This window comes from Chamaea fasciata, unplaced genomic scaffold (assembly GCF_029207755.1).
Source record: "Chamaea fasciata isolate MVZ Bird 193981 ecotype frontalis unplaced genomic scaffold, bChaFas1.0.hap1 SCAF_5, whole genome shotgun sequence".
NCBI lineage: Eukaryota > Metazoa > Chordata > Aves > Passeriformes > Sylviidae > Chamaea > Chamaea fasciata.
The window spans coordinates 27301040-27322281 of NW_027094090.1; the positions used below are offsets into that span (position 1 = coordinate 27301040).

General features: G+C 35.0%; 1 protein-coding gene across 2 annotated transcripts in view; it reads left to right on the forward strand.

The window, feature by feature from the left end:
- IMMP2L (inner mitochondrial membrane peptidase subunit 2) overlaps positions 1-21242 on the forward strand; it is a 410658-nt gene that overhangs the window by 271545 nt on the left and 117871 nt on the right. The window lies entirely within an intron of this gene.

Genomic DNA, 21242 nt, shown 5'->3' on the forward strand with positions numbered 1-21242 from the left:
CCAGCTGCTGTTTTAGCACTGGGGTGAACAAGTAAAAGTAGGTGGTTTTTTAGGTGGTTTTTGTTTGTTTGTTTGTTTCAGGATCTCATGTTTGATATTATATTAATTATATTATATTATATTATATTATATTATATTATATTATATTATATTATATTATATTATATATGTTTTATTTGATTTGATTTGATTTGATTTTTGAGACAAAGAACCCTCATAGATTACTGCCTTCACTGCAGTGTGTAGACATCTGTAGGGAATATGGTGCAACTGCTTTTGAGTAAATTATTCTACCAGAAAAGAAAAAACCCATTGTAGCAAGAGTGGACTCTAGAGTACGTCAAGACTTGCTTTACTCTGACAGATGGAGCTTCCTACTGGGGCTGGGTGGAAATAAGTTACCACTAGATGTAAATAAAAAGTTTTTTATGAGAACAGTATTATTTGGAAGAAAATGCTTGTCTGAAAAGGTTTCTTTTTCCCAGGTACAGAATCAAATAGGCATAGAGGTGGGAGGGTAAATCCCTGGTTTCCCATACTAAGATGTGATTGACCCTGGGACATCTCAACTAATATGGCAGACTGTGACTCAATTCATTTAGATAATGATTCTTGCTCTGGTGTAGGGACTGCTTAAGAAGTACTTGACAGCTGCAATTCAAACCAAGGATTTGAATTTGATCTCAGTGGGCCCTAGTTAAAAGCATGCACACTGTGGAATATGTCTATGCATCTTTTTTCTCTTGCAGTCAATACAACTTCTGTTTTATTGAAAAATCCTAAATTATCTCAATTTGAGAAACCAAAATAAATTGATGCCTCTCTGTTGAAGCAAAATGTCTAAAATAACAGGCACAAAGAAGATAATTTGATGTCCAAAAACTACATCTAAGCTAAAACTAGCTATCACTTTCATGAGCTAAAGACAGAGGAGTAGTGTGTGTACTGTCTTTTATTGACCTGTGTCCTTAAGAAGGTACTTATTTCTTGCTCCTATTGATATTAGTGCTGTAATTCATTTAAGTGATAAGAATGTAATTAATGTTTCAATATTCCTCATTCATTTCTATGGCAGTAGCAGAAATAGATTACACTATAAGGTAACTTCAAGGGTTACTTTACATTGTTCTGTATTATTAACATATTTGCCTTAATTTTTGAAACTGAATATAGATTTTGATTAAAGAAGACATTTAATGATATGAATTCTAGCTTTAGGAAATTAACTATGCTGCACATTCAAACTCCTTAAGACTTGAACTTTTCATTAACATTTGAGGGTATTTCTGGCCAAATGTGTGTGGCTCAAGTGTGTTTTGAGTACTGATGAACCTGCAGGTGAGTGAATTATTCATGGACACAGAAGACTGTACAATGATCCTCATTTGTCTGTGCTAAACATGGTTAGATTACTTTATTGATAGAAGTGCTGATAGAAATCTCGGTAATTCAGATGTTCCTTTTTTTTTTTTTTTTTTTTTTTTTTTTTTTTTTTTTTTTTTTGAAGATGTGACAATTGTCCCAGGGCTTTTTGTTGTATGTGTGTCTTGGTTTTGGCTGGGATAAAGTTAATTTGCTTTCTGTAGCTTTTGGCTTTAGAATGGGAATGATGTTGATAATAAAGTCATGCTTCAGTTTTCCAGTTTCCCATGCTTTGCCAGTGAGAAGGTGCACAACAATCCAGGAAGGAGCATGGCCAGGACAGCTGACCCAAACTGGCCAAAGGGATAGTCCATACCACAGAACGTCATACTCACTGTGTAAACTGCAAGGAGCTGGCTAGGGGCACTGATCACTGCTTGGGGATGGGTGGTGAACAATTTTATTGTGCATCACTTGCTGTTCTTGAGTTTTATTCCTCTCTTTCTCCTTTCAATAATAATAACAACAGCAATAACAAATATAATAGTAGTGAATATTATTGTATTCAATTCTGTTGTTGTTGTTATTAGCATTATATTTTATTTCCTTTCCATTATTAAACTGTTCTTTCTCAACTCATGAAGTTTACCTTTTATTTCCAATTCTCCTCCCTGCCCCTGGCAGGGAGGGTTGGAGTGAGCAAGTGGCTGTGTAACATTTTGTTTCCAACTACAATTAAATTAGACAAAGAGTATTGCCATGGGTTGAGATAAGAAGAGTGATTTGCAGTATGATCTGTGATTCTGTAGTTGTCCTTTGCTAAATTATCTTTATTTGATCCATTTGGGGCACGATTAAGGATAACACTAGAAAGCTGTGTTTTCTCCTGTCATCATTTAAGGTTAGTTAGCATTTTACTGTTTTTTAATTACTGAAAGTGATGAAAGATCAAATAGGCAGAGCCATTAGTGCCATAGGAAAGGTCCTTTTTCTTTTTTCTTGAGTTCAGGAGTTCACTCCATGTCAGAAAAATCCTGTTTTTCAGATCTTAAATTCTAAAAGTATTTAATGAAATGAAAATTGTGACATTTTGAAAGTAACAATGGCTGACTTAAAGTTTTTGAAAAGGTGTGTAGGTGAAAAATCTACAGTAGGTCCTTTATCACCTTTCATTTTTTATTTTTCAGGTAGTCAGACATTATACTACATAATACCTCACCTTTTGAAATATGAATAGAGGCATTGCAAAATTCTAGAAACACACTGAAATAAAAATGCTGTCATTACAGTTTTCTATTCCTGTTACCAGTCTAGTTCCTAGTACAGGTGAAGTGAGTTTGGTAGTGTCTTGTAAATTACCACAAGCATATAGTACATGCCACAAACCTGTAACAATTAATTTAATTTAGATAAACTGATACAACTTCTTCTTCAAAAAAATTCAAAGAATGCACAAAAAAATCCCCAGTTAGTCCTTGCAAATGAGTCTACAGGGCAGCTTTTAGACAGACTATATTGCAAAGTGTAGCTCCCATAGACAAGGATTTGTTTTGTTTTCCATGGATTCAGAAGAGAATTAACTTTAAGTAGAAAATCGGTTCCTGAAGACTGTTTAAATGATAAGTCTTCCAAAGGAGGCCTTATTTTAAAAGTCAATATAATCTAATTTGTTAAAAATTAATGTTGGTATTACAAAACACTTGGAATTACTTGAAATTAAACTTATTAAAACTCATTTATCTTAAATGCATTACTGGTAATTCAAAAATCTATAGTAATCTTTCACAGATGAGTTATGGTATGTTTTCAGTAACAAAAATAAATGACTGTCTGTGCAAAGGAAACCAAAATTGGTATTAAGCTAGTAAAATTTGAAATTAAGTCTATTCAGTACCTTGCTGAACTGATTCATTTTCCACCTGTCACAGTTCCACAGGTCTGCAGAAGCTTCGCGTGCCAGTTGTGGTTTTTTTAATCTATTTTTTTTTTTTTTGCTTCTTAATACCATATCTGAGATAAGAATGATTAGTGAACCTCTAGGAAGAGTATTTTTTTTAAAAAAGGTTATGTCCATGTTGTTAGGCTCTTCAGAAGTTCGTGTTCTGAACTGAATGCTTCAGGAAAATACTGAGTGTGTTTACATGTTGCATCTTGCAAAATTGCTCTGAAGTTCTGAAAAAGGAAATACTTCTTGTTTCTCATAGCATGACAATGCAAACATAGATCATTACCTTATTAAGCTGTAGGTCTAAACCAACTTTTCAACAATAACTCTTCATCTTTTATTGCAAGGTTTCTACATTAAGTTGTAAAAACTATTGTCACAAAAAGTTAGGAAGGAAAGGGGTGTAATGGGATTTGAAAAAGGGTAGAGAATTTATAGAAATAAAGCCCATCCATCAGTAGCTATCAAATGCAGAAATCACTGTTATTAACTTTATGAACTCATGCTTTCAAGTTCATGCAGGCTGTTATATTTCTTGCAGTCTAAAGATCCCATACTTCCTTAGATTAGAATCAAAATCTGGTCAGTCTGTCTACTTATTGGAGAACTCTTTCAGCATCAAACTGTCATTACTCCATGCACATGTTTGGTTGCTTTTTTTTATTCTCAGAGAGCTGGTGTTGGTGGCATCCAGAATCCCTTTAGTATGAAAATATCAAGAAGGGATTTTTATTGTTTTGGGTTTCTTTTTGTTTCACTGAATCAACTTAATTTTGTCAGATATTATGGCTGCCATGCTTTTTATTGAGGTCCATGCATGATTTTCCAACAAAACATCTGAGATTCCATTCCAACATTCCAACATTCACACAGAGACCATACTGCTGGATAACACCTTGTGTTAGATTATAGCAAAAAAATCTCTGCCTGCCTCTAGAAAGCAGAGCAACCTTCAGAAAAACTCAGGCTTTGCCAGTGTTGGAGCTCAAGAGTGTCTCTGTCCATAACATCTTCAGGGCAATCACCTGGCAGGAATTACATACAAACCTTTGCCATTTAATCATACAGAAGCAATTTTATGTTCACTAGTGCTGTAATAAGACTCTGTTTGTTCCCTCTTTCCTCACTGCCTGCAGCACATAGACCCCTGGTAACTATTCTGAGGTACTGCTTATGTGGTAAGGTGCTGCTTGCAATGGCTGATAATTAGATTAGGAAAATGGATTATCAGTAAAATACATTACAATCTAGGAATCACAGTAGATCATGACACACAGGGTATGTTTATGGCTGTGTTCTATTCTCTTCTTCGTCAAAGTCCTCTATGTCTATCTTGGGTTGTAAATATAAATCTGTGAGTGGTCAGATCCACATTGAGAGGAGTGGTAGATCTCCAGAAATGAGAACAGGTTGTACTTTACAGAGACACAACATCATCCTCATAGATTACAAATTTTCCAATATCTTTTATTTTGACTGTCTTCTTCATATTGTTCTTAGTTCTTTATGTATCTAAAAGACATAGTACCGGTCCGATTACCTTAGATGAAGACTCTTCATCCTCTGAAATATACTTGTTTTGTGTCCATGTGCACAGAATATGTATCTCACCAGTTTATATATTTATGCAATTTATTTGGCAGTGCTTACTGTTAGGTACTGATGGGATTTTTTTTAGCCGATGGAAGTTTTCTTTTAGGTTCAGTTATGACTCTTTATCATTGATTTTATTCTTGCAAGTCTCCTAAATAGAGTTTGCATTGATTTTTATTCCATTTCCATATGCAGAGTCCTTGCATGACTGGACTCCATTTCTGTAAATGCAAATGATGGGAATGTCTATTGGTGCAGCATCTTTAACCCAGAAAAACAAATTGAGAAATGCATGATGAAGATTTTCTGTATCTATTATGAATTTCTAAGGTTCAGTTGATTTTTAGGCCCAGTAGTAAAGGTTCAAAAAGCCGGATTTCTGAAATTTGACATTATGGCCAGGGCTGTGATATACACAAGTATTTTAGGAAAAGAAAAGTACTGTTGTGTCATAGGCCACACATGGATTTCAGTGTGCATTTTGGGGCAGAGAGAAAAAATTAATACATAACAATTACAACAGAGGGCCCCATGCCCTCAAACTCAGCATGGAGTGCAGCAGTTGTCCTGCCAGGAGATGTTGGCCCAATGGGACTTGTTCAGCTTGGAGAAGAGAAGGCTTTGAGGTCACCTAACAGAAAAACCTCAGTACCCGTGGGTAGGTTGGCAAGATGGTGGAGCTAGGCCTAGTGGTGCACTGGCCATAGAAGTTCAGACTGGATTAAAAAACCTTTCTCTTTGAGGATGGTCAGGCAATGGGGCTATTGCCACAGGAGCTGTGGCCTCCATCCTTGGAGCTGCGCAAGGCCTGACTGAATAAAGTCCTCACTAATGGACCTTGTAGCTCACCGTGGTTTTGGCAGGGGTTTGGACTGATGACCTCCTGATGAGCCCTGCAACCTGAACGATCCTATGATTCTGTGATAGCAAATACTAATTTTCAAATGTGTTACTTACATTTAGATGAATGTTTTCTCTTTTAGAAGCTTAAAAAATGCAGTGTAGTCGTCTCGTTGAAACAGCACATCTTTCATACATATTTTTCTTTAAAGAAACACATTTGATTTCTTTTTCAGTCAAAGTTGATTTGCTGCCAAGACATCAGATGTCTAGAAAAGACATGCATACAAGTATAATCAAGCCAATGGGAAACTCAATAGGTTGTCTTTATGAAGATTTTTAAAAAGTGAGCAGCAAGAGACTAAAATGCATTAACACTTTAAAAATCAATAGTTAATAAAATGCCTTCATGTATTTAAATTTTCAAAAATTACTTTCTTTTTGCAATGTATGGATACAAATGTTATTGGTCACCTGAAATTTGGCCATGAAATCCATATTTAAACATCAGAATAAAGAGTTTGTTTAGTAAAAATGCTCTTTTTTTTCTGAACAGTTTAGAACTGAATCTTCTCAGTGTTTAGATGTCTGGTTAAGCAGTTTCTGGATATTAGCTGAGCTTCATTTCAACTCTGGCGCTCATCTACGTGTATTGCATTAAAAGCTCACTGTGACAAGAACAAAGATGAGGGTAGGAGGAAGGAAAGAGTATTAAACCCATTTTATAGATGAGAAAGTCAGGATGAAAGATGTTGTTGTAGGCTTATGCTTATATGAGAAGCTTGTGGAACAGATATTAACTGAGGCTCCCTGGCCTCCTCATCTCAGAAAATGAACAATAAGTTCATGTATTTGTCAGCACAGATTTTTCTAGGTGTACTGGAAGGCAAACAGGTTCAAAACCTGGAAATTCATACACTTTCCTGCTGTAAATTGAAACTACAATTTTTATTAACTCAAGCAGTATTAGGACCAGACATATTCCTATGTTTGCAATTTGAGGAAAAACATGCTGAAACAAAATACTCTGCTCTGAATAATGTAAATAAATCTTACTGGCTATTTAATTTTAAAGCAGTGCAAAAGCCCTCTTTCTGTCTTACTTGAATATATTTTGTGTGCTGAACTCAGCCAGTGACACTGTGAATGAGTTGCATCCACATAACATAATGAGTAGAAGACCATCTTGTAAGATAGTCTCAGTATGAGGTTGTTTTATTGTCAGCATCATTATTCTGGCTTTAGAGTCCCAAATGATGACTTTTTTGGTGTGTGTGTATATGTGTGTGTGGGGCGTCCATCTGAATTTCTTTGTCTCCTTTGAAGAAAGATTTAAGCAGACTTTCTCTTCATTTCAAATTGAGTAATGGTCAGGTAACTGCAAATGACTGAGGTGATGATTTTTAAAAGGTACTGCTTTTCTCGATCCCCTTCCACTTCTACACACACACACACAAGCCACTCTTCTCTCCTGTCTTCCATCCCCCAGAACTGAAGGTACTGCTCGCTCATGTGATTGTTTTAAGCTGATCATATGCATGGTACTACTTCAGTCTAATGATAGAAATAATTTCCATCTCCACACATGTTGAAGAAAACAACAGCAGCTACATCACTTTTGATGCTATATATATATTAAAAAGCAAATCTTGCCTCCAGTGTTCTTCCTAAATGCTCATATTTCCAATGCTTTCACCTGGGCTCCTTTTCGGTACTGCTGAAAGCAGCTTAAGTGAACGCCATGTACTTGTCATTGCAATGAGCTGACAGGGACCACATGTCTGCTTACCAACTCCAGCTGAAGCACAGTAACTTCTTAAAATGCACCGACGCTGCCGTTTGGGATCATCTGAACAGACTCTCATAGGACTGGAGCCTCAGCTGGTATGAAGACTCTCAGCTCTGTCAATGTTAAGAGAAACAGGCCAATTTAGGCTAAATGAAAATCTGGTTAAAACATTTTTTAAGGATAAGAGCATATGTAAAGAAAACATTTTTTTGAGATTAGACTATATGTAAAGAATACAAAAATAAAATCTCTTCAAAGTTGATTTTATGCATTTCATGTTTTTCCACTGAGTAATGAATACACAGTTCTACACAGAATGAACTGCTGATGCTTTAGCTATTTTTTTTTTTAACTTAGAAAAATAGTGTGAACGTTCCCATTTGTTTTCTTCATTTCTTAATGTGATTTATAGCCTGACAGTTTTTTGGTGCTCCTGCCTATTTTACTGCATTGTTTGTCAGCCATACGAAATAATTTGCCATGTTTTAATTTGAAAATTTTGACATAGTGTTTTTTATTATGGAAAATTTACAAATATATGCTGGCAGAAATATTAATTGTAAATTGTTAATTTAAAAAGACTGCCTCTGTAGTTTTGTACTGCAAACCGATCCAATGTCCTGAATAGTTCACAACAGCATAACTAATAAGGTTTTGAAATTGATCACCCCAGTGGTTATGAGATTCAAATGAGAACAGGAGGGAAAATGACTATTATCTTTTTAAATTATTGTAGAACTGACTATTGTTGACATTCTGCTTCTGTGGAGTAAATTGTGTGATGAAACTGTAGTGTATTTTGGGTATAATGGGTGACAAGTCATTAAATAGAGTCTCCAGCATCCGTGCACAGGGAGACAAGAAATATTTTTTGCTTTACTATAATCTGTAGGCAGTGATTGCACAAATAATTTCTGTTCGCTGACCATTATGCCACAAGGTTCTTAATATGCAGCCAAAAAAAGGTATGCTCAAGTGTATGTCACGAATTTCTAGAACTTCAAATAGATCCCAGCTAGCAAGTCTAGTGACTGTGTTTCAATTTTGTACGTATAGCAAAATTAAACTAACATTTAATCATTTATAATAGCATCAATGGGAGGAAGTGGTGAATGCTGCAAATGACTGTGATAGGATTTGCTGTAGTTGAAAACCAAAGTAGAGTCACCTGCTAGTAGAAGTTGGAGTCTAATAAGCGGTGGACCTATACAAGAGATAAAATAGAATAATGGATGAGGAAATCACTGAACAGGCTAGAAACAGTTATATGCCAAAAAAAAAAAAAAAGTGAGTTTTAATGGATTTAGGAGAACTGACTTGTTGATTGGCTAAATTAATCACAATCCAGCTGCTTGTGCAAAACTCCCAAAATTGCCCAGGTGCAGCATAATGGAAGTAGAGGGGACATATAATGAGAAGAACCAGTATTGTATGTATACTCAGGAGTACTATGGAGCATGTCCTGTCATATTTCTGATGTATGTAGGTATGATCATATTTAAGACAAGGATTTAGGCTTGTAGTTATAAAAGTTATTGTACTGTTTCTAAACTTATGCAGTAGTTAAAACTTTAATTAAACAGGTTTTCAAGAATGGGGAATAGAGACTGAGTTCATAAACCAGACAGATATGCTTTGTAAATGAAGAAGAGAGCTAATTAAGCCAAGCACAGCAGCATAATATTAATTTTTAAAAACACTTCAAGTATATTTGTAGTAAATCTTGCCACAGCTACTGCGTATTTCCTAATGAATTATTCTACAGTTTAGCTTCATTGTCTATGCTGCCAATACTCCATGGCCAGGTAAAAAATTGTATCCTTAGGCATTATGCTAATGTTTATTTCAGCACAATTAACTCTTTGAGCTGAATTTACAGAAACGTCAAAAGTGGCATAAAGAATCTTTAAGCACCAGAATAGTTTTCATCCCTGTAAGTTTTTTTCAACTGATACTAATTCTAGTTTCTTTGCTGAGGAGGCAGAGGTGAATATGGAGTTCTTTCTGGTCTCTATCAAGATCTCTGTCACATGGGATAGAAGAGGCCTCAATTTGTTATATGTATGGCAGGCAATTAAAGGAGTTAGTGGACTGCTACGTTTCCTTCCATATGAAAAAAAGTATTCAACTCTGTGTTTTTATATTGTCAAATAGTTAAGTCAAAAGCACTTGCTGATGTTTGGCTGCAGTGTTTTTTTGTATTTTTAAACAAATAGTTTAGACAAATAGAAACACATTGAACACTTTGACTTAGTTGAGAGGCGTAATAAACCTGTTATGATGTTAATTCTTTGACTGAGTTACTGTATTTCTTTAAAGTAAGATTTAGTTTCCTGGTAGATTGCAGAGAGGTCCTAAATTTTGTCTTCTTCTGATGGGAAATATTGATGTTGGAACAGGTGCAGTTAGATCAGCTTTATATATGTTCTTTTGAGATCACTACTACATAGAATATGAAAATTTGGGTTAGTTTTTTGAAGCAGTGACAAATGCCTGAGGACTTTTTAACCAAAATATTTCTCTCAGTCAATTCAAATACTCTAAATATTCTTTCTCCTTTTTTTTTTTTTTTTTTGCTAGAGAATATTTGAGGTATAGTTAATATTGAATTTTTCATTATTACTTTCCTTCTTTCTGGGCCATATAGACTACCTGTTTCACCATTTTAATTAGTAGCATCCTTATCCCTTTTACCATTATTCATGCTTGACAGTACCCAAACATGGGCAAAAATAACAGAAATATCAGGAATGCTACATATATGTCTACTGTGTTTGGTAGACAGTTTCTTAAAATCTGGAGTATTCTCTGTGTTTCTGGGTAATCTCTGTCTGCTGAGCTGGCAGGCTTTCCTGGGAGCTCCCAAGTGAGGGTATGTACAGTCTTAATGAAGAAAACTCAAACTTTTGTTGAAAATAAAATTTTAAAATATTTTTATAAAGAGCACGTGACAGTAAGAAAAGACAAAAGTTATACCCACAGCCGACTAGAAAGGAAGAAATTGGAATATCACCCGGCAAGATCCTCTTTCTCATCATTTTCTCTAGCACCACAGATATTCCCTTGAATACTTCCCACCATGATTATTTGGTTAAAGCAGGATCAGCTTGGTGTCCCAGCTGGCTTCTTTTACATACTAGTGCTGAAATTTCTGACTGCGGCAACTGGTCAGGTACAAATGTTGCACCCATTTCACTGTTTGTGAAGTTCTGTGCATGTATGTTTGTCACAATAGGACACGGAATACAGATGCTTGACTCCAGTTAGAAGGCAGTAGAAATCAGATGGCTTTATTTGCAAGTCATTCAGCCCTTTTATAACATGCTGTGCTAGGAAGACATGCCATTGGTCCATGGGGCTGACACCTCTCCTGTTGGCTAAGTAACAGAAGTAGCAAACAACACCTGTTGTCATGGGAAAGGAATATTGTTTACACAAGGTTGTTTGGGAAAAATAAAACTGTTGAAAAGTTTTCCTTGGGAAGAGCTAGCAATTCTCAGGCTCAGAAAATATCGGGTCCATAGTATATGTCTGGAATTTATTTTGTCTAGTAATGTTGTCTACTTAGCTCTACATATTCCTGACCATAACGTTATAAACCTCAAGCTAGAAAGTAAAGGGTGAAAGAAGGGTGGGAGGAGAAAGGATGATTTAAAAATCAGTCATAATCCATTCCTGTGAGAAACCCCGATTCAGAGACCTATCAAAGTCTTGCAGTTCAATAACTTAATGCCATGAGGACAAGAGCATTTGGGAGTGAGAGGTAAAAGTATTGCCACAGCAGCCTTGGGGTGTGTCAGTGCAAGACAGCAAAGTCAAAAGCAGTGAAGTCTGCAAATGACATGTTACAGATCTGTAAAGGGAAAGCCCCTAGTGTTACAAACTTTAAAGTACAGGACCACATCCTCACCTTTCACTTCTCTGTGGACAATGTGATTTTTTAATGATTCTGAAGAACAAGAAAAGTCAGACCATTTTGTAGATAATTTGAGACTTGTTATTTAATGTAGAGACTTAAAAATTCCGCCTGGGTAGAACTAAGCATTTACTGTAGAAATACCTGCATCAACAGTTAACCAGCTAATGCAGTGCAGTGGAGTGTAACTCATCCTATAAGCCCCCTCCTTTTCTGTTAATTTTTAGGGAATGTGTAGGAAATTATGTTTCTGTTATGCCTGCCCTGTCCTCAACTTCATGCTCGTGTATCTCCCCCTGAACCAGTGCTAAAGTCAGTCTGTAAAACTCTTTGCAGAGGTAATTAAGTTGTGGTCCTTTGTATTCTTTGATGTACATAACAGAATTTAGAAACATTAGAAATCTTTGCAGATCTCTTTACACAATCACATGATAAACAGGCATGTAAAATAATTTTGAACATGCCATGTTGGACATCTACCCAGAGTTGTCTTTTACAAGAGCTTAAGATTTTTATGGCAAGTTTCACCATTGAACTGTTGAATTTTGTTCTGCTGTACTTCACTGTGGAATGCTGACTTGCTGCCAGAAGAAGGGCAAGAGATTAGCATATGTTGATGAAGGGTGTTTTTTTCCTTTGTCTCTTAGTGATTACCTCTTCAGGTGTCTTTTCTGCTATGAGCACTTTCAATATTGTATATTCAGTGCTGAAAGATCATGCAATTCATATTTGAAATTGTTGCATCATAGATCTTCTATAATTAACTGTTGAACATTGAGTGATGAATTTAAAAAGTCTTTTTGGTACAACCGTTAATTTCCAAAGGAAAATTCTGAGTTTCACAGGCTTAATGGGTGGGATTCAGTAGCTTTAAACATACCTGTCCAGTGCCATTTTAGATGTCCTACTTATCCTGTCTGGTTTTATAAGCTACAGTTTCAGAAAGGCACAATTCTCTTGAACACTGTGTTACAGCTGCCCTTGTCATGAGGATGTCTCAGCAGACTACCTAAAATAGCACCAGTCATTTATGTGTAGGCATACAAGTCACTCTTCATAACAAATTAGATGGTTCATGAAAAGCAATTAAAAATATCATGCTGAAGTTTTGGCAAACACTCAGCAACCTTTTGGGCTTAAATCTTTGACTCATATACTGTATGAAAATTGTTCTTTGAATTTTCTTACATGTACACAAAGTTAGCTTAGGGGTGGTGGGCCCCTTTGTGGGGTAAGTAGATACCTTTTACAGCAATGAATGAAAACTATTCGACTTTGACCCATTCTTTGTCTCCCAAGTGTACACACTGGTTGATATTTGAAGGATGATCAATAATAGAAGAGTATCCCTGATGTTAAGGTGTGGGACAGGCTTCCAGTGTGATTGTCCTGTAGTCATTATTGAGCATGTGAGAACTGGGACAGCTGCTTTGTTCTGGAGAAGAAATTTCGACTTTGTTGTATTACTGTGACAGCCAACTGTAATTTATCTTTTTAATACAGTATAAATTTTATTCCTAAATTTATAAGCAAGCCCTTCTAAATATTTCATATCATGTACTTAAATTTTCAACTTGAATATAGAGTAAACATATATACATATGTCTACTCATATAAATATATTTTATGAATATGTATATGTGATGTATACTTGAATGACAAAAAGGCTTCCAAATTTGTTAGGAATTAAAAGGTATATGATAGGTCTTCTGAAAAGAGAACTGAAAAACAGATTGAAATGAATCATGATTCAGCTTTTCGAACTTGTTTCTTTGTTGCCATTTCACAGGCAACTGAAACTTTCAGTCTAAATAGAATTTAAACGTATAATATCTGCTTAAACATGCTGTCTTTAATTACGAGAAACTCAAAATATCCTTACTCACTGGAGACAAATTCTGCTTAGAATAAATAGAAGCAGATTGGGGGAATAAAACTCATGTCTCTTATAGCAAGGAAAGATTGCTAAGCTAGTGTTCTCAAGAACCTGAAACACCCTGACAGTGCCAGTGGCTGGCAATAAATGCAAATTTGAAAACAAATGAAATTGCTTTCCCTCTTGTTAGGCTTTGCTTGCTAAACAAATGCCTTGAACAGGACATCTCTGAAAACAAGAGTTGCATCCCTGTAGATCTGCAGATAAAATTAAATATTTCACTTATTCAGAAAATGAGAAATTTACCAGAAATTTCCCCTAAAATTCAGATTAAACTGAACATAGTTATTTTATTTTTAACTTTTACTTCAGTTTTAAAGTACTGCAGAGATACAAGTGTGATTTGCTACAATAGTTATTTCTAATGTCAGAAATGTAAACATCATCAATTCTGATCACCCTGCAAAGTTCTGTGCAGAGAGATTGCTGGATAGGTGAGCAGTTGGGAGAAAATCAGAATCGTTAGTCATGTTTATTCCCTGTCAGCTTTTCAGATATTGTAATTAAGTTAGGGATAAAGATCTTATTACTCAATGGAGTTTGTAGTCCCCAGTGGAAGATGCATTACAGGGTGAATCTCAAATTCCAAATAAAAACCTGTGATTCAAATTAGAGCTTCACAAAAGAAATCTTGTTTACAAAAGAATGGAGTTCCAGTTTCATGCAGATGTGTCACCACTCCATCTCAGCCATGTTCTGATTATACCTGTCTTGGGATGTTTAAAATAAAATGAGTCTCAATTTCTGACCAAATCACCATTAGGTACTTTTAATGTTGTTTTAAAAGTTTCTGTTGATCTTGACTACATAAGTCTCGAAGCCATATTCACATCAGCATAATATCAAAATCCCATTAGTATCACATTATTTGCTACAGCAAATCAAGTCCCGGGGTAAATTTAAAACCAGATGATTTCAGACACACAAAATCCAGTTACAAACTGCTTTATCATGAAACTAGGTCTGGCTGTGCTGCCACACAGACATTCAGGCTGTCAAAAAGAAGGCAGCAAGCCATCAACAAAAATTACAGAAAGCCAAATGTATATAGCAGGAAAGTATTTTTAAGTTGCAGTATTTAATGAGCATTAAAGCTAATGAGAATTTCTGAGAACACTGGGTGATAGAAAATTAATAACTTTGCGTTTTGTCATTTTCTCCAAGCTTGTTTAGTAGTTAACAGTCAGGGTGATTTTTAATGAAAACATAATGTGGTTATTTATTTATTTATTTATTTATTTAAAAACTTTCAGTGGGTTTCTGATCACCTGCTCAGAATTGGTTTATAACAAGTACTCTGACCTACAAAGTTATGAAAGCAAATAAGCTGTCTAGTTTTCCAAGAGATAGTTTCTCTTCATTTCAGCAAAGAAACAATTAATTCCATCTTTACTACATGCAGTCACTACAGTCTAAGTGAAAAAACTGTGTGGTTGTTTTCTGTGTCCCATTGCAATCACAGATTCATCTCTGCCTCCAGGAACAGTGCTTGTCATTTTGTCCTTGTGAAAATGGAAAAGCTCAACAACGATGACAGTATGAGGAACTGTAAACCTGACACATTTCCACAACTCACTAAAAATGATAGGAGCAGATGTAATTTTTTTTTGTACATCTCTGGAAGAGACTCTGGAGGTCTGTCACAGTGTGGAACATCTCCACAACCACTGTGTTACAATTTTTGGGCAATGCCTGTAGCAGAAGCAATAGCAAATTTTCTCTTGAATCTTGGAAGCACACTTTGATTCAAATAGATATTACAAAACAGTAGTTTCAGGATTTTGATATGTTACTGGATACATGATTGTATAATATACAGTTAATATGGCGGTAAGTAAGCGTAATAAATCCAAGTCTAACTCTAATCCTTCTGTTTTATGTTGCCATTGTTTTAAAAAAAATGTGGAGCATTAATTTTGAAAATATAAAATCTGTAAGAATTGCAAATCTGCAAATGCATCAGAGATTTTTTTCCTGGTATAATATTCAAGTTTTTACATGACTTGTCTGCTTTATTATAGTGCAACTTCACAAAACTAAATTAAAACAGAGAGTTCTAGAATTTCTAGCCCAGGAAAAGTCTATGTTAAGTAGCTAATTTTTGTTTGTTTCAATTCATTTAGAGCTATTGTCTTAAAGAAATATACAGATGCAAGGTTTTGCTCCGGTAGATTTGATTTGCAAACTACAGGACTTCTTGTCAGTTGGATGATAAATATATTGCAGTATATCAGGATAAAGTAGAACTTGCTTTCCCTTGCAATGCATAGCTGTTATCAGTAATCCTCTTAGAATTGGAGGTGCTAAATTCAATGTAATACCTATGTGTTGGTATTCAAAGCACATCAAAATAAAATAGTATCTGACAATACAAAAAGTAGGAATATAATTTTTTTCCTCAATTCATAGCACATAATACAGGAAACTTTTTGTACATGGAACTCACATTAAAAAAATATCAAAGAATTAGGCTTCTCTTAAAACAAATAAATAAATTAAAATTCATACTAGAGCCTGTCTTTCCTGTACTGATGCATCAGTATAGACAGCCTGATGGAGGTGATAAGGTAGTTTGTCACGTGCTTTTTACTTGAAAAGAAGCATCATTCTTGTCATCACATTTATAATGTGAACTTCAAAGTGTGAGATATTTGCTAAGAGATGTTATAAATGAGATATGTGGGGAGGGATTTCTCAGTGGATACTCAGTGTCAAGGGATTGGTCCCATCCTGTCATTTTGAGGTGAGAAAGCAAAGGTGAATACATTGCTTGTGGCAGTATTTTCAAGATTACTTGACCTAAATTTTTTTCACTAGAAGGAAACCCATGACTGCATTAGAAACATCATAGCTCTGAAAATAATATGAATAGAGTTAGAAAAGCAATAATCTACCTAGCATTTAATTACCATAATGTACCCATTGTCTTTGCTTCTGTGTAGCTCATGCTGTGTCTCCTTTCTAGCCCTATACTTGTTTTTCCTTTCCGAGGGAAGCAGGGAAGAAGAAAATAGGATGTACTTGTGAGCCCTTGTACAAAGATAGAACCAGGGATGATCTGGAAAGCCGGGAAATATCCCTAAGCCCTAGATTTTATTGGTAGGCTGAGTGTCTTAAGTTTAATAGACTAAAGGGGTACTTAAAAGCCAAGGACTTAAAATACTGTGCACCACAGGGGAAACAGAGCTGAATCCGTTATAGACTCCCATAGTAAGGCAATAAAATGGAAACAGAATGTATAAGGTAATTTCCTTCCACAATCACAGCTTTTCAAAATGGCATGATTTAAAAGAAATTTTCATCCATTTTCAGTGATTGAAGCTGGCAATGCAGGGAGAGCCAATTGAAGAGGGTCTAGATCTAACCTTGGGAAGTGTGTTGCAAAATTAAACTCCAGTTTCCCCTATTTGTTTTGTCCTCAAAACATATGGAGATTTTGTTGTATAAAATAATATATATGTACACAGCCACACAGACATATATATTCAGAGTGTAAATATAAAATATATAATATGCAATATTATTAGATGTGCTTTTATATATATGATTTTATAAACATATATATAAATATATATATAAAAATGCATATTTATATCGTGTTCCCAGTTACCTAGTGGTACCTGTGGCTAGAAGAGCAGGGTTCTCTGCTGCCATCACTGCCATTTTAAAGAGTTCTAAAGGAGTCCAGTCTCACTGCAAAGATACAACTACTGCAGTCAGAATTATGAGACAGAATGAAATAAAAGTCTGTTGCAGACATTAAGTTTTATCTTACTACCTGGGAGGAGAGAGGAGCACAGCTATTTAGAAGACTTTTGGTAGTTTTACATTCATATATGAAAAGCACTTCTCCAGGGAGGACAGAGAAGAGAAGGGAAAAAATTAAGCTATTTGGATATTTTCTGAACATGCTTCTCTCTTACTTTCCCTGTTTCCCCAGAAATTTTGTGTGCCAGTTGTTTCTTTTGGCACTGCCCTTCCTCTTGCTTAGTCCTGGATGTTATTGGAGGAGGTCTAATTCCTTTTGGATGAAAATTATTGTAATAAGTAATAGTGTTATTGGGAAAGGGCACATTGTGCATTGAATAGAAGGTCTGGTTAAGTATGCTTTTGCATCCTGTCTCTTTATGTAGTAGCATCTTTTGTGCTGCTAGTAACTTCTAGCACTCTACCCTCTCGTTTTTCACACCACTCTTTTAAAAAGAGACATTGGAAGACAACTGTGTTTCAAGATTTTGCCATCATTAAATCTTTCACCAAATATAACATAAACATTTCCAAAATTCTATAGATATTCACGAATCTTTTCTCTACTCATAAATTTTTATGCAAATACAGTGATTTCCATTGGATAAAGGTAATTCCTGGTTCCTTCCTTCTCTCTCCTATTATGCCTCACTCTTTTTCTAGAACTTTGTCTCCATTCTTTTATCACAGATGCAATAGATTTTATCAATTTTATTTCTCTGTCCTTTGTGCTCTTTAATGAATTTTTATACTTCATCCTCTTGTACTTAGTCTTTTGAATTTTTAATAATTCCTTTATCTGTTACCTACAGCTTATATTTTTACTTGCATTCAAAGCTTATTTCTGGTGTTAAATCCAAGATTTTTCAATTGTTTATTTGGTTTTTCTGCATTACTGAATCAGCTTTATGTTGGGACCCTATACTTTGCATAAATTATTTTCTTGAATGTGTGTTCAGGGGTTTGACTATATAGTGTGCTGTCACCAAATCTGCTTCCAACTGTCCAAAGTTAAATCTTGTTCTGCCACCCTGACTGCTTCTTATAGATCTGCAATCAAGTCCTGTTTGTCTATTCCAGGACTCTTATTTTCTCTACACACAGGCTGGTCTTGCTGATTCTTTTCTCAGTGTGTGTCATGCTGCCTGTGCTTGTGTTTCAGCTCACTTGGAAAACTGTGCTAATATCCACTGTATGATTGTGTCAGTCCTAGTGTCAGGCTCCAATTACACCCATCTTCTCATCTTAGAAAATATTTCATAGTTTTAAAATGTGTGTGGATTCCTGTTTCTCTTCAGAAGTAAATGCAAAAGGCCGAGTATATTTAGTCTTGAATATTGTAACTGACTTCTCTGATCTGGTGAATGTTAGGGGACTTAGGGACTCTTCTTGCTGATAGATTTACTGTTATGTAACCCTCTGGATTTTTGGGTCCATCCATAAATCATCTTGTAAATTGTCCTTCTTGACAGTCAGTTTTTTGTTTGTTTTCCACTGTTTATCATTTCATATATTGTGTTGAATTACATAGAACTTGACTCCTACCTCTTCTCACTCAGCCTGAGGAAGAGCTTTGTAAACACCATCTAGTTTCTTTGCAAAGCTCTGTAAATCCTTCACTTAAATGTTTATGATAAATGGTTTATTATAAATATTTTTAATATTTGTGACTTTACAAAAAATATTGTCTCGTTCTTTCATTTTATGCCTATATATATACCCTGATCTGAGTCCCGTGCAACTTCTATACCTCTTGGGACACAATGATAAAAAGCTGTCATATTAATTCCTAATCAGTATGGCACAAATGAAAGACACCCATAAATAAAGGCTTTATTTGGTCACAATTTCCTGTTTGCATGGGGTTTAAAATGTGAATCTGACCTGGGTAATTGATATTCTGTTAATATAAATAGGTTAAAGAGTCTTCTAACTCATAGCCGTTAGGATGTAGATATGTTGAAGATGTATATTGAAATGGTTAAAATAGCTTCAGACCAAAAATAAGGAGCATGTCTCTGAATTCTAGATAGTGCTAGTGGTGTATTGCCCTATAGTGCTTTCTTTTATTTAATGCCTTCTTAATTTTATGTATTTGTCTCTTTTTGTTTTTGAAAATCAAATCTATGCTGTGGTAATGTGACAAAGGAAGGAAATGAAGAATAAAGTACTACAAATGAAGTGCTTTTAAACAAACTAATTAATTACATATACAAATGCATTGACTAAGTTTGGGTTTTCAATTAGGTAATTAATTATGTTGAAAATGGCATAGCATATTTAAATAGATGCCAGTGCCTCTGGCTCATCCAGTTCTCTCTAGGCTGTTGTTTAACTACACAGCTAATTCTCTTGCTTTTAGGTATCACCTGTTATAATTTAAAAGCATGGTTGCCTAATTAGACATATAATCTTGATGTTTACATAAGCAAAATATAAATTCTTTGTATTAATTTAAGGTTCATTTTTCAACTTCACAGATAAGCTGTCCATCAAATGCTGTGCAAAATACCTGTTTATTGTTAAAAAAAACCCCAAATTTGTTACTATAAAGTAACAAGAATTCAAACTGAGTTTGCTTCTATAATGTCTAGCAGCTATCTAGTAGTTACCTTGTAATCAGTCTTTTGGTTAGCTGTTTAAATCTGGTTCCATCCCCACCTGATCTTTCAATGTATCTGTTTATACAAAAAATTTTGACATTCCCATATTAAGAAAACTTAGAGGTTTTTTAAGAAAGAGCATAGACAGTTATGTCTGAGAAATGTCGTATATCCAACCTAATTGCAAAAGGTAAAATGAGATGAATCATGTCACCAGCATATGTTTATGAATCATGCCACCAGTTTCTTAGACCTTTTTTTTTTTTGGTGTTAATTTGATTGTTGACTTCTAAGACACGAGGACCATATTTCTGGTAAAGAATGTCAGAGTTGTCAGACCATAATTAAAGGTAGATTCAGGGATTTTTTAGCAGAATTTTTTGTATATTAGTAGCCAGATAAACTGGATTCTAAATAATAAATATCCCTTTTCATAGCCATTTATTTGAAGAGTCTTTCAAAAGAAAATGCAACTTGCTTATATTCACACTAGAAGGAGATACTTGTAATATTCAGTTAAAGTAACCCATTTATGATACTGCATACATATGCACGTGTGGGAATTATTTTTATCAAAATACACAGTATTGATTGCTTGTACAGTAAGTGGTATTTTCGTTGTTTTAAAATGAAGACAGGTGTTGCCGGTGGGGACATGAAAGAACTACACTCACTCAGGTTCAGAGGTGAGCAGAGAAAGTTTATTATCATTTGAGATTTAAATAGGATTTGGAGTTTGGTCAAGGATTGGTAGGCGAGAGGAACACTTTTCTGACCCTAGTGGTCAGTTCACCAGTCCCTCACAGACTGGTATGAAAACAATCTACTTGTTTATGTTACATTCGTGAGAGACTCCACTAGAAATATGCAAAAAGTCATCAGAAGGCTAAAGAATCAGGGTGACAGACAGGTACTCATTTATCACGGAAGGGGTTTTTTTAGCATTATATTTAGGAGAGAGGCTGAGGAAAATATTTGGATTTTAAAGTTCTATAATTACATAGGAACACCTTCTATATGAATTGCATAAGAATGTTTAAAGAACTATCATTACCTTTATCAATTCACAGATGGTGCTGAAAGAGTAGACTTCTGGTGCAGATTCCTTTCTTTAAAATGCAACCTTTATTTGTGAAATCTCTTTGCTTTCCCATTTACCAATCTGGGGAAATACCAAAAACTAGTGAAGATAACATTGGGCAGACCACACACCCTCCAGTAAAAATAAGGTACATCCTAGTATTTCAAAAAAGATTCTAAATTTACTAATATTTTAGATGGTTTTGTTTAATACAGCTGTGGAGTTTTAATAGAATGCTCATTCTGTTTACAATTTTGCCCCCAGAGACTAGTTCCAGAGCAGCTCTTTTGTTTGTTGATGAAGAGCACAAAGCAAACAAAGTTCATAAATCATACTGACTGAAAACATCAGTCCTGGTTGCTGCTTAATGAGATTTTAATCCATTTTAAACAGTTGAGTTTTTGTTCCTTTTCAGTTTTTTTTTGTTTAA